Source organism: Paramormyrops kingsleyae, chromosome 9 (genome assembly GCF_048594095.1).
Source record: "Paramormyrops kingsleyae isolate MSU_618 chromosome 9, PKINGS_0.4, whole genome shotgun sequence".
In the NCBI taxonomy this organism is placed as follows: Eukaryota; Metazoa; Chordata; class Actinopteri; order Osteoglossiformes; family Mormyridae; genus Paramormyrops; species Paramormyrops kingsleyae.
The window spans coordinates 35,876,517-35,892,037 of record NC_132805.1 but is presented as its reverse complement, the minus strand read 5'-3'; positions in this window follow the sequence as shown (position 1 = coordinate 35,892,037).

The window sequence follows — 15,521 nt, the reverse complement described above, 5'->3', positions numbered from 1 at the left end:
CTGTACTGTACCTCAAGCTGACGAACTACTGAAGCCACATTAGGTTTTCACAAGCGTCACGAAGTGGTGCACATTTGATATTACGGACCATTGTATTTAAGCCAAATTCTTAAGATAACAGGCTTTATGGCAGCCTGTTTGTACGAACAAGCCGTCCGTAAGTCAGATGTTCTTAACCTGGAGACCCCTGTAATCCATACTAACTGCCATCATGAATACAAATGTTAACTAATACAAACATACTATTAGTATAATATACTAGTTAAATAGATACTTTCATAAAACATCTTTTCATTGGTCAATTAGATGTCAAAGCTATCATTGGACAGAGGAGAATGGGCGTAGATATACGCGGTTATCATTGGACAGAGGAGAATGGGCGTAGATATACGCGGTTATCATTGGACAGAGGAGAATGGGCGTAGATATACGCGGTTATCATTGGACAGAGGAGAATGGGCGTAGATATACGCGGTTATCATTGGACAGAGGAGAATGGGCGTAGATATACACGGTTATCATTGGACAGCAACATTAAATAGGTACCATAATTCATTACAAATATGTTGGCAGTGTGCAAGAGTAAGAAGGTTAATTAGTATCTACCCAAAAAGTCGGATGATATGGTTGAATGGAACAGGGCCAGCTAAGGCTACCTATATCGCGGCAGCTTGGTGTCGAGCCACTGGTCCAGTTTTTTGCTGAGATACACGTGACCAGCCCCACAATTTATTGGTTGTTTATTTTAGTATCTGGGTTTGGCTCCAGATCCTTCGTGACCCTGAATAGGACAAGCAGGTATAGAAAATGGATGGATGGATGGATGGATGGATGGAGCCTAAGCAGTGAATAATGCAGGATGGGGCACAGACTCATCGCAAGAAGCACAATATTCACATGCACATTCACACTTACAAATACTCTGGTAACTCCTGTACCGGGGGCTGGAAACTGGAGAAGCCAGAATAAACCCCACAACAACACGGGGAGAACATGCAAACTCCACACGCGTGTGCTTTTAACTGAAATACTAACACAGCTGTTTAACATAAACATATTGGTACAGGTATAGCAGAAGACATGTGCAATGAACCAGATAAGCTTTAATCCATTATGGGTTAAAAGGGTCCTTTGTTTTCCTTTCTGACTGGGTTGATGGTGTCCAGTAAGAAACAGCACTTCCACTGCGTCGTCCCAGTACCTGTTCAGCATCACGTGGCAGATGAATAGTGGATTCTGATTAGCCGCCGTGCTGAGGGTGCGACTTGCGGGCTGACACGGCCCAGCCGTGGATGAGGTAAGACCAGCCCCATGGATAGCCGGGCGGGACTCTGTCATTCCACTGCGATTCACTGCAATCATTCCATACAGGAACAGTAGATGTAAAAAGGTCAAATTAGTACATGGAAGGAAAATCTAAATCGATTAATAAAATGACCATGATTGTGTGTCAGTAGGGACAGACGCGTGTCCAGTCATGATGGTGGTGGTTATCTGGTTGGGGGTGTCCTACACGGATTGGCCATGGTGGTGGTGGTTATCTGGTTGGGGGTGTCCTACACGGATTGGCCATGGTGGTGGTGGTTATCTGGTTGGGGGTGTCCTACACGGATTGGCCTTGTAGAGCTGACCAAGCTCCCCGCAGGTGTCTTCCCTCGAGAGTGACGGCTGGTTAAAAGTGCTGGCTGAGAGCTGACTTCAACTACACGGATCTGAGACAGAGATCTTAAAGCTCGAGGGAGTGAAAAGCAGCAGGTTCCTGTTCTCAAGGCATGTCTTTGGTCGGCGATGTTCTAAACAAGTGATTCCCAATCCGGTCCTCGGGGACCCATAGCCGGTCTACTTTTTTTCTCCCTCTGCTGGACTGTCTGTGGGATTGGGAAACACGGTTCTAAACAACCCATCTGAGGACGACCAAGCTACACACATCTTCCCTCTGCTCCGTCAGGGACACTCTGCCTAGATTGATGAGTAATAAGCAGATCTGGGGCAGTGGGCAGGTGTCCATGATGTGACACGCTGACCTGAACTGACCTGAGTGCAAAAACCTTTTTGAAAATATGCAGAATGTGGTCAGGTAACACACTCAGCATATTGTCCTTCATGCAGCTGGATATTTGCCAAATTTGCTTTGTTCCACTGCTGGAACTGAACCAGTACCGGGACTGCACCTGAATGTTCCTGGTTTTGGCCCACTTACGGTATGCCACTTGCTTTTCCTGAAGGTGTGAGATAGAGCACTATTTCCGGAATGTTCAAGAACAGATACTCGCATGCCAACCACTGGCTGCAATCCATCTTCCTCCTACCAAGTCACCTTTATCCACGTGCCGGGTGACTAGGAGTACCATCAACGGACACTGGCACAGAGGAGCTCCTTTGTATGGGGGGGGGGGGGGGCAGGAGGGGTGAAGGGGTCCCTGTGTCACAGGGAGGTCGCTTCTCACGGACGACGGGACACAGGATGTCGACCTTGCCCCCAGGGCGACCAGCCGCTGAGCCTTGCAAAAGGACTTCTCAGGATTGCCCCGCCCACCCCCTGCCCCAAAGATGCTGGCTCTCCAAACAGGGCTTGCATTGATTAAGCGAGGGGATGCTCCTCTGCCCTCATTAACGCTCCTTGGGTGAACAGGCCGCCATGCAAGGCGAGTGAAGAGGAAGGTGTTAACACAGCACCTGCCTGCTCCCGCGGCGAGCGCCTACTAGCCAGCGATGACCTTCCACATCATAAACCCAGCCCCGTCTATTTGCTCTCTAATAAACAGGGCCGCACTTTCCACCACGTCCCTTTCATTGAACCTTTCAGACTTTATTATCCTAAAAACAAAGGAACACCTGGAATCAACTAGAAGTAATGGAGCACATGTTAAGGAAGTCGTTTTAGCCAGAGAACCTCCAATCTATGGAAAAACAAACACTGTAGCTTGTACCAAGACCCATGAGGGGAATCTGTCAACAAAGGCAAAGAAAGGTCATCGGTTCAGTGGAAAAACCATCGGATTGGTACGTTGGCTTTTGGAGGTTTGGACCTGGCAGTTGGAGGATTGGCTATAGTCATAAGCACCAGCTGTCTGTGCAGTGAGGCGACTCCCTCAGCTGTCTGTGCAGTGAGGCGACTCCCTCAGCTGTCTGTGTGGTGTCGCTCTTCTCGGGGCACATTCTTTGCTCACCCAGTGGCGCCGCCCTGGTGACAGCTGGGAGATCTCAGCACCACCCCAAACAGGAAAAGCGAGTGACGACGGCAGTCTCTCGGCAAGCTGGAATGAGCTGTGATGTGCGGATGCTATTATTTAGTGACTCTGCCCCTCCGAAGAGTCGCAGGTTCAAAATCCGAAATGACGAAGACGAGACTTGGGCGTGGTGAGGCGACTCCCTCAGCTGTCTGTCTCTTCTGTGCCGATTGGGTGGGGGCCATCGAAGCCAGCATCAACAGATATGACACAGGAACTGAAGAATGCTCATCTCTTACAAGAAAAAAAGACATTGGATTTTATCGATTGTAAAACATGCTCGCAATATGGCTGTATTTATGCTGCAGAAAAAAATAGAATTGTTGCCTGTCTTTCAAATGATGTCTTGTGTGCAAAGGGCAAGCACATTTGTTTACATATTAATCATTATTTAATTAGTCATGCCTTTTGCTTAGATAACAAGGAAACCCTGTTTCTGGTTTATATCATCTTATTAATCTCTCTGAAGGATTACATGGGGAACTCATTTCTGAAGGCGTGCACAAAATAGTGAAAAATTAGAGTAATAACATAATATCAAGCAAACGGGTTCAGTCAGAAGACGCTTTCATGACATCATCACAAGCTAGGCCAATAAAAGCATGGTTCTCCAGGTCCAATGTCGTTTGGGACACATACGTTGTACTTTATTGCAGATTCTACGTGCAGGAAACGGATCGAAACAGCCGGTCCGTTAATTCATTAGCTACGCGGGCTGAGGGCGGGTTGTGCTGAGGCATGGGGTGACTGTATTGTGTTCCCTTTATTACACTTTTCAAAGCCCGTAGTGGTTGTTTTTGGATCAGGGGGCAGTGCAGGAATATGGTCAAAATGTTAAGGAAACATTAAAAAAAAAAAATGGCCTGACTCCAATCCGGCACCCCGACCAGGCATAGTTAGTGCTGAGCAGGTCAGTGCCTTGGTGAGCCTTTAAAAGCAGGTGATCTGCTCCTTGGCCAGCACCTGGCCTGCTGCATATTCCCAGGCTGCAGAGCTTGCCAGCCCGGCACATTCACGGTCCCCTTGCCAGCGAGCTCTTCCAGGGATCACTGCTGCTGATTTTACGACTTTTCATAAATCCTATCAAACAAGCCCCTTCCTGCTCGCTTTGGCTCCGACTAGCTCACACTTCCCACTCGCCGGAGCACCGGAGACCTCGGATCTGGAATGCGATTTAGCTAAGCTGATAATTTACTTTCCCTTGGTTACATAACATATAAATCGAATACAGTCGCTTACAATGGTACGGCACTCATGGAGGGCTGCATTCACATGGCGTGGCATTAATATGGATTCAATTAATCACAGGGTGAATGTTTCCCCTCTTTGTAAAAAGTATTGTTCTGAATAAATTCATCTGAGGGGCGTGAGAGGAGGAGAGGATTCCTGTCTCTAACAGACCAGAACAAACTGAGCCAAAGGCTGGTCTATATGCTGCCCTGGGGCAGGGGGCAGCAGGGGGCAGCAGCGAGCGAGCGGCATCTTCACTGGGGGGCGGGCCGGGCTGACTTACGGCAGAGTCGTTATTACTTCATTTCCTGTGACCACGGTTATACCTACTTACAGGGATGTGTTTTATGGCGGTTATGTTTACTTAATGGCCCTATGACTTCATTGGTTTTAGGGTCAATTTGGAATGACAAATTCAGCTGAACCTGATGGTTTTGTCGGCCTTCCTGAGGAAGCTGAGCTTGGCAGCGGGCCAGAATGGAGAACAACACACACACACGCACACAGACACACACACACACACGCACACACACACGCATGTATATGCACACACACACACATACACACACATGCATGTATATGCACACACATACACACTCACACACACATACACACTCACACACGCATGCACATACACACACATGCACATGCACATGCAGACATGTAAATGCATACATGCAAATGTATACATGCACACACATGCACGCACCCCCAGTTCATCCATATTGTAAAACCTGTAGACATGTTCCATGCGCGTCTGGACCTGGTTCCTGTACCTGCTGCCTCAGTTCCAAGCTGCCCCCTGTGAAAGCTAAGAACCTTCTGGACTCCTCCATTTCATTCGCTCCAATGGAAATGAGTGGCAGGAAAAAAGAGAGAAGGAGAAGGAAAGAAAAAACAAAGGCACTGGGCAGTAAAGATCTGTGGTCCAAAGCAGACAGGGGATGCCCCCCCATTGTCGCGGGCGGCCCACAAAGGACGGGCCGGCAGATACACTGTGTCATGTGATCCAGGCGAGGACCACGCTGGCCGATAAAGCCGCCAGTTTAAAGGTGGAGAGAATAGGCTTGCGGGCAGCTTAAAGCTCATTAACCTTTATCCCTGGAGCCTTGCCGCGTTTAAAAGGCTCGGCTGCCTCTTGAAGACACATTCATTTGCGGATAATTAGGTCAACAGCAGAATTAAGCGATCTTTTACGTTTGGTCAGCCGTGCCTGTCTGCTGTAAAAATACTTGCTTTTGAGTGTCATTGTGGCTCAGTGTGATAAAGTGGCCGTCTGTCACCCAGAACAATGAAGGACGCTAGGAGGGATCTGGGGGACGAGTCCAGCGGCAGGAACGGGAGGCGTGTGACCTCACCGCTTGTGCGGTTACTGTCCCCCGTCAAGGAGGGGTGCCGTCAACAAAGACCGCAGGCAATGCCGGGCCTGATTTGTAGTCTTTGCTCCGGAAAAGGGGGCAATTTAACGTCCAACTTTAAGAAAAAATGATCTTTATATGGAACAAAAGCCATGGTTAGCCCTAAACATAAATTTAATTTTAAAATGCAAATGCTCCTTGCCTCACGGTGAGGTTACGTTCTGATGGACCCATCGTAATTTGAAAATGTCATAACTCAAATATGAATATGATATGACATGACACACTTGGGTCTTTAGTAGAAATATCAGTCTTGGGAAAATGTAAACTGTTAAACAGATAAAGCACCACCACACAATCCTTTGTTAATAAGATTATTAACTATGATCATGCTGGCGATCGCTGCAGAGGCTAGAAGTGTGGCTGCGTGGACGATGCCGCCCGGCTTCAGGAGAAAGAAACACATGGAATTTCGCTTAACGATGAGTCCTGAATGCGCATCACTGTCGCACCATCATAAAATCAAGCCATCGTCAAGCACGTAGCCCTGCGGTTATATAAAAACGCATTACGTAATAACTCGCCAAAATGCAACAAATTCTCAACACATAATGCAGTGTTATGACATGATGCACATAACTAGACAAAATGTTACAAATTTATAGACCACAGTATCATTTTATATTGCAACATTACCCTGTTACTAGAGTCATCATTATCATCATCATTATCATCATTATTATCATCATTCAACTTGTTACAGTAAGAAAAACAGTGGCAGGAAAATGCTGTCATATAACAAAAATTCTGTTCTAAACTGGAGTAAAGGCCCAGCAGGTGGGCAGTGACACTGGCTAGCATTGGCGCTAATCCTGCAGAGCCACACCTGCAAAGCAGCATGCAAGATGGCAAGTAGTAACGCATGGAATAATGCAGCATTATGTGACGACTCCACAGAATGCTATAGCTCCAGTAACCAAACAGAGCATTTGCATTACAGAGCACATATTTAAATAAATAATAATAATAAAACGATTATAAGTCACTAAGGATAAATAAGTGTAAATGCAATTCTTGCCTCCACAGCATTGCATCTCCTTTTCCCACTTTGTTCTTGCTGTCCATTTCTAACATGGGATTGTGCCAAACTAACTATCAAATAAGTTCATAGGTCTGTTCATAGGCATTATCATAGGTTCATAGGCATTACTGAAGGTAATCTAAGGTGTTTCGACTTGGGGAGGGACTATAGCAAGCCAAGGGGTCCCCTTAAGCACATAGCCCAGCTGATGTTTCGACCCGTGGGTGCAAAGCCGCGCCTGCAGTGGGGCTTGCAGGATCTCTGCTCTGTCCCCTCGCAATTCCAAGGGGGCCCCTCCCAAGGGACCGGAAATGAGGCCATGCTCATGTGCGTTTTGGCCGCGAGGCACCTCTGCCACTCTGCTAAATGCCATTTTATGACGTGATTTGTCAGTAGTGCTGATTGCCCCATGAGACACACACACATACGCACACACACAGATTTGCAACTATATCTTTGTGGGGACTCTCCATTAATTTCTAGGGGGAAAAGTCTAATACCAATATGACGACCGTAACCCCTACCCAGCCATAATCTTAACCAGAAGCAACCAAACTAAATACAAGAGCATTTTTAGTGTTTGAATTTCATTCACAGATTTTTGTGGGGACCTGAAAAATGGTCCCCACAACGTCAAAATCAATGTTTTTTTTCACATTGCGGAGGCCATTTTGTCCCTAATGTAATATAAACATAATCCACACACACACACACACACACGTACGCACAGATGGACAGCGGTCTCACTGGAGAGGTTTGCTTTGCAGAGCTGCCTGGTCTGGGAATTGTCATTCATCCCACTTGCGTCTGAAGCACTTCAGGTCGAAATCTCATTCGTGGAAGAGAATGCAGGTGGTTGGGATACAGGTAACGGTGTTTATTTTGCCAATGTGCCCTTAAACAGTCACCACGTTGACAGAGCTTGATGATACGTGCATCTTTGGTTTGTCTCGTAAACACTAACATAAAACATCCATGAAAAATCTTTCATGGACGTGTTAGTGTTAGAAGGAGATGAAAGGATATGAAAAGCCAAGGAAAATGTGTAAAAATGATCTAATTTCCTTCCTTTCTGAAACAGAATGACCAAAACGTTCCTACAGGCAGACTTTCTCCACACGTGAAACACCAATGAACTGTATGGTGGGCAAAATTAAATGGAGCACCATCATAGCAACGAAGCAGAGGCATGACCTTCATCTTATACATAGCAAGATCACCTTCAGAAATATTTTACTGAGCTGTTTAACACAACAAAGACGGGGGCTAAATAATCCCCTATGTCTAAATAAGAAACTACCAAGAATAAGCCTACAATGTTTTCAAAAATGAAGTCAAAGTCTAGTAGATATCTTCATGAGCACATGCTTCAAGTAACCCCATCTTTCTGAATGATCTTATGTGAGCTTCAGTGTCAGTCATTCAGTTATGCGTACTTGAGTTCAGTACAGAGCCAGTCAGACACCTCTGTTCTCAGCAGATAGCAGTACGAGAAACAGGAGCACCATTAAGCTGCTATAAATATGTATATAAATGACCACTGAACAATAATAATAAAAAAAAATCAGTCAGGACAGGAAATGCACAACATGGATTTATTATCTTGGCAGGATACTTATATGCTGCAGAAATAAATCAAATGATAGATAGATAGATAGATAGATAGATAGAGTCATAATAAAGAACAAAGAAGTTTTTCACAGAATTCAGCCATTTTGAAGTGATGTCATCTGTTTTCGTGCTGCACCTCTTCGGGTGAATCTGCAGATTGGCATGCTGCAATAATGAGCGCATGTGCAAACCCGCACGCGAGCACTCTCAAGCACACGCATCTCACACTAAAGCATGCCCCGCCTGTAGGACACATGCAGTCCCACCTGGCCGGGGGGCGGGGTTTCGCTCTGAAATGGCCACCCCAGTCCCAGTGGCTTCTCCTCAGCTGCCAGTTCCCAGTGACGGGCCATTAATTACGCAGTTGTTTTTGCGCGGCACTCCAGGGAGACGAGGCTGTGCGCCTTCAGACCCTCAACCCCCCCCCCCCCCCCCCCCGGACCCCAGGTTAAACCCCCCCCACAGCACCATACAAAAATTCCTCACTTGCATTCCACTCGAAGGTAACCACAAGTCCCACTACAGGGTCGTCATGATTGACATCATTTGCTACCATTAGCCACTGCTATGTGGTTGACCTCTGACCTCCAGCGGGCGAGACGTTTGAAACGGCTTTAAACGGTGGGGTTTAATCCATGGGAAAAGCTCAGCGATGCATCCCAGCTTCTCTCTGCACTCAGCACTGGAAGATAGATCTCCAAACTCATTCCTTCAGTCCAGTGTCCATCTCCCTGCCAGCTTACATACAACCACCTTGGGAAAGGCACCATATGGAAATTAATTTTATTTGCACAGAATAGATAAAGGTAAAACAGCCACTGAGCTCAACATCACTCTTCATTTAAAGCATTACAAATGTGCACTTTTTTTTTAGTTTTAGGAAGGTGGATTTCTGACAAAACTCCTGTCTTAGTTTAAAGTAGCCAAGTGTGAGTATTGCTGCAAAAAAATGCCATCTGACCATGAGTGAGGGCCGATTCCCGCCAACCTTATCGCTGCCCGACGAGGAGCGTCTGCGGCGCTTTGACTGGCAGCCTGAAAACAAAGCGAGGAATGTTTCGGCCCAGGAGCAGAGTTGAGTTATTGCACTTTTCAGTGGGTGGTCGACCCACCGGAATTAAGAATACACCAGGAATCTGAGTCCCTCTGACAAAAAGCAGATTGGGGCAAGGGGGAAACAAATTTATACGTCTAACGATGCAGGACGCAAACATAAAAAAACAAAACAAATGTTCCTTCTAAGGTCTTACTGCTCTTATTTGTTTGTAAACAAGAAAAAATGTCCACATTATATTTATTGTTATCTGATGTTCTTTAATGGACAAGTGTAAGTACGTGTAGAAAGACCTTATATTTCAATTTGTCTACTAAATGTTGTCGCTTTCGTCGGTTATTACACTAATCCGTCCATCCATCTCACAAATGTTTATCCTGTGAAGGCCCATAGGGGTATTACACTAATTATCTGTGTTATTGCGATGTTTTCACAGTTGAAATGTGGTCACCTTTGTGTGGTATGAGAGGAGGCGCACACTCACTGGGTGGGGGTGGTGTGGGGGGGTGTTGGTTGATGTGATGCGAATGTCCACCTCAGGCCGAACAGCAGGTGTGATGTGGCACGCCGGGGGGGGGACACGGAAACAGAATCAGTATGGTGAGGGACTTGCGGGGGCTCAAAGACTGCGGGGCATCGTAATCGAGAGCGACTTGTCACAATCTGCACCATAAGCTCCATAAACCCAATAAAGGTGTGCCTTACACCCTGAATGCGGAGACACACAACCCATGCATGTTCATGAAAATGACATCTACTAGACGTTTGACCCCATTCTTGAGCTCATCATGAGCTGATTCTTAGCAACCCTAACCCCAACCCTAAACCCAACCCTAACCCAAAGCAGGGTAGGACACATAAACCCTCATCCCAGTGGCCGTCCTGCCTTCATGTAGCTGTGTAGTCAGCTTCAGCCAGTAAACAAACTGAAACTCACCATTGGTCATCCTTTATATTGGCAGCATCATGAACTCACTTTGCTGTGTCATAAACACACAGCTGAGATCGATTAAAGCAAAATGAAATGGCCCTTTATTAGATAACCGTACACTGAGTCTGTTTACAATACTTCAATCTCCGGTAACTGAAGATGCATTAAGAACAAGCCGTTTAGCTAGCAGACACGAGACAATAAACACAAAAAAGAGATGAAAGTGGATTCTAATAAAGAACGTGAAACACTGACGAGAGGAACCAATGACAGCACTCATTAATGTCATGAATTATTAATGCGAGGCTTGCAGCATGTTTTGGCTTGGTGTTCACGCTGTAATTTTGGGGGCACTGTTTGTGCGCTGTAAAATAACAGTAGTCTCAATAATCGCTTCAGTGTGTTACTCCCACCGCCAGTGTCCTGCCGAGTTGGGTTATTAACATGCTTTTCCATTCCTTGGGGAATACTTGAGGGCGTCTGGGATGAGTGAATTTGATTCCCGGCTTACGGACTCATAGACAGGCACTGTATTTGTGAGACGGATGCTATGCTACTCTATTAAATATCACAGCACTTTGAAAACAAATGCTAACGTCTTCAAGCAGCAGATGAATCGTTGTACAAATAAACAGAAGAGATGACAAACAGAAGATGAGTAATATCTGCAGTTCTTTAATGGTTCATACCCCATTTACAGGATCCCCCACCCTGAACCAACATAGCAATGCCGTTTCCAAAACACCCCCACCACACCCCATAGTGGAATCACCCACTAAGACAACCCCTCAGACCATACTCACCCCCACAGGGTTGGCATGGCAACATTAGGCTCCTCCCACAAACCCATGCAAACAGAATTATCTACCTGTCATTGAGGAGATTTCACACCAATGCCAGTTTTTATGTGATACAAGATTCCAAACTGCACTACAGAAAACAAAGTTCAAAGATTTACCTTTCAAACTGAAGCATGTTACATTGTTAATATGTCTGTGTATGTGGTTTACTTGTTGGATGTACTGCTGATCAGATATTATCCTTAAAAGTGCCCCCACTGGGGACAAAAAAATGACACTGCATGTATAGCTATTTGTGGGGAATCTCTAGTGATTCGCATTATCCCCATAAGATCTCCAGCTATGCCCACACCTAATCAGTCACTCACACGGACCACGCAAAGACATTCATCCACTGTACAACAGCACACCGTAAATCAAGCCTGCGCCCAGCTGGCCTTTGATCACAGACAAAACTCCTGCCCTTCTGTCCCACCCAGGGGTCTGTGGACGTTGGCGGATTTTGATCTAGGGGGAGACGAACACTGACCAGACTGGGGGAACTGATAATCAGAGCCCTGGTGTACCCCCCCCTCCCCCTGTTCCTGTGTAATATTCCCTAAAAGAAGGGATGATTTATCACACAGCAACTGAACAGAAGGTCATGCAGGAAGGAAGGTAATGAAGGTCCATGAGTACAGACCATCAGCTAGTGTGGAACGACTGCAGTGGTGCCCTTGGCATGCTCTTAGACAAATCTGTACCACCAATTGCACTGGATTCACACAAAGTCACACACATCCGAAGCTGGAGTCACACTGGATTCACACAAAGTCACACACATCCGAAGCTGGAGTCACACTGGATTCACACAAAGTCACACACATCCGAAGCTGGAGTCACACTGGATTCACACAAAGTCACACACATCCGAAGCTGGAGTCACACTGGATTCACACAAAGTCATACACATCCAAAGCAGGAGTCACACTGGATTCACAGACAACACCACGGATATCTTGCTGAAATAAAATAAAAACATTCCTTGCTTTGAGCTAACATCAACAAGACAACCGTAAGGTCATAGGGTCAAGTTCCAGGAAGGGACCCTTGAGCGAAACCTTCAGTGGGAGTTATTGCAGAGAAAATATTAATGGAGCAGCCTTTGATAATCCGGCCTATGGAGCAAACCTATGCAAACACAGCGTTGATCTAAGCTGCTGGAACTGACTGCTAATATATTAGTGTTAACTATAATACATAGTAGTGTATGAAAATATTTAATTTAAATTACCCCTCAGTCAGTAACTTTACAAAGGTAAATATCATGTTTTCTATCAAGTTCACACTGGGCATTAGCAGACGCCCGGACCAATGCAGAGCACAACCTGAGCCCCCTCTCATGGTGATGAAGAGCCCGGCCTGGGGTGTCCCTCAACAGTTTCAACAAATATTTGGCGTGATGCAATCCAGGCCGCATTTCCTTAATTATAGCATTTAGCGTGGGGGCTGGGGGGGACCCCCAAGCATCCCACGAGCGGACCAGCATCCTCTGGGACCTGCGACAGGATCTGGATTCAGTCACCGGCTGGGTGGGGCTGGCGGTGCGGCAGACTGAGCCCAGGACCCAGCCAGGCTGACCAGGGATGCCCCTTCCCTGTGGAGAAGATCTGGGTGGCCTGGGCCTCACAGGAGCGTGCCTCGATCTATGTGGAGATAGCCCCTCCCAGCCTCACATGCATGCTCGGGCCAGCCTCCATGGGGTCGAAGGTCAGGAACGCACACCCAACACGAGGTGCCCGCCCAGTTGTGCCCCCCGGGGTCGTCCCCGCCTTCAAATTCTGCCTCGAAATTTGCCATCACCAAGACCCCGACAGGTTGTCCTGCTGCACCTGAAGAATTAACGCCGCGAAGCCAGAGCGTCAGGCAGGAATCGCCATCACTCATTCCTCATCATCACGGCTGAAAGCTGAGCGTCACACAACAAACCATGCTAAACTCGCCCACTCTCTACAGGTTCAGTTACTATTTGTCCTTTGTGCATGACTGACTACAGCTTCCAAAGAGTCCGTTATCCAAACTCTGTGCAGTGCCCCGCCACTGCCAAGGCTCCCTAAGTGCTGTCATCTATCCCCGAGTCCCTAGATCGGAGAAGTTTAGATGTTATTCAGCACTCACCACCTGGGAAACTCCCGCCTTTCAACAGACCAAACACAAGTGTCAAGTGCTGGGGGCAAATCTGAATGGAGCCCCCATGGGCGGGAATTCCAGGGGCGAAGGCCGGCCGCCATCCCAGCCGCATACTGTCCTGCGGTTCGTCGGGAAGCCCTAATCGCTCCAGCTACGCACGCATTTGGGCTGGCAGTTAACAAACCGTGACGCAGAGAGCAGCGCCAGAAGCCAGGCTACTGTAACAAGCTAAAAAACACCCTCCGCAAATCCTTATAAGATTATTCCGAGTCGTTTGAATTATTCGCTTTCACTGTCATAATTAAAGTACTTTAAAACGTCACAGGGCATTGTATGTTTTAAAGCCAAAGAAAAACATTCAAAAATCCAGACAAGATTTGTTTTTTTTTCTTCATTATTTTCTTTTATGTTTATAATTAAACTTAATACCTTCAAGTAACCTACTAGAGTTATTAAGTATTTAAGTCACCATAGCGACAGAGGTGTTGCCTAAACATTCCATGGTTTGCTTATGGAAATATAGCTTTTCTTTCAAAGGAAAGTGACACAGTCACCTGACCCAAAAATGACCTGGGATATACAAGAATCAATTCATATTCAAGAAAGCTGTACACTCTCCATTAGGTGGGGGGGAGGGGGGGTTTCCAGTCCTGCTTTTAAAAATCCAAAATTCACCAGAGGTGTCGCATTAAGCCACCATGTCCGACAAAAATCTTTTCGCCAGTTTTATATGGTCAAATATTTTGTCTCCCTAGGACACAAAGGAGAATAAAATAGGTGGTTTCACAACCCTCATCCAGCCTGCGACCGGCTGCTCAAACATGTTCGATATGAATCACTGGCGGCAATTAGGAATGATTAGGGTGGCGTGTGTCTGACGACGGAGGCAGGGTGAGCCTGGTTATATGAAGACGACCCTGATAAATGTTGCCCGGCTTGGTTTGTTATTTGGTTAAAATGTGCCCTCAAATTCACACCGGTGACGAATCAGGGACAGACGCAGATGAAAGGTGCACCAGGCCATCAGGAAGCCGGCCGCACAAATTGGTCAGTGGTAATTACAGGGGGGGAGGGGTCCCCTCATGCCAACAGATGACACTACTGCCGTGATAACGAATAATGCCACTACAGACCCCCACCCCGGCCAAAATGAAAAGAGGAGCGGGTTTGTTTACTAAAGTTTTGCATGAATCATAAGTGCAGGTGAGAATCTGAATGCCCAAGTGGGACATTTAAATTCAGGTCAAGTCAGCTGTCACAGCTGAGAAAGATCAAATACAGGGGGCCCTTTAAATACTGACCTGAGGTGTCACGTTGGAAATCGCTGTCAACAGCCACTCATTTGCAAAAAGGCTTCATGACACATAAAATTTGACTATACACCCATAAAACACAATTTTACAGTAATTTATTGTGGGATTCATTTGTTCCCTTAATAATATGTAATATGAGTATAGAATTCATATTTAAGAAACTACTTTTCAAAAAACATAATTTAGTTATTATATTGGGGAAAATTCCATCACCCTTTACTAGATGAGACCTTGAAATTGATACAAAATGATTAAAAGTAAAAGCAAAACTAGTAATATTCCTATCTATCTATCTATCTATCTATCTATCTATCTATCTATCTATCTATCTATCTATCTATCTATCTATCTATCTATCTATCTATCTCATATTTGTTTAGTTAATTATATCATTATCATCATTACTACTATTGTTAAATATATAAATTATTATATTATTGTATATAAATTAACATATAATTATTATATAATGCAAATACTAATCTAGTGTTTTTACTTTTCTGTATCTGCCTTTACTAAGTGTTGGATGTTCTTTGTATGTCATATAAATGCACCATCAAGGCAGATTCCTTGTATGGAAACACACTTGGCTAATGAACGTATGAATGTATGAAGACAACGTCACCTGGAAAAGAGGTTTTAAGATTGATAGACGTATATATTATTTTTGCAAGCATCAAACAAAACTAGGGGAGATTCCATCTGTCTGGGGCTTAATTTGACAGATGCTGCTCTTTACCAAGG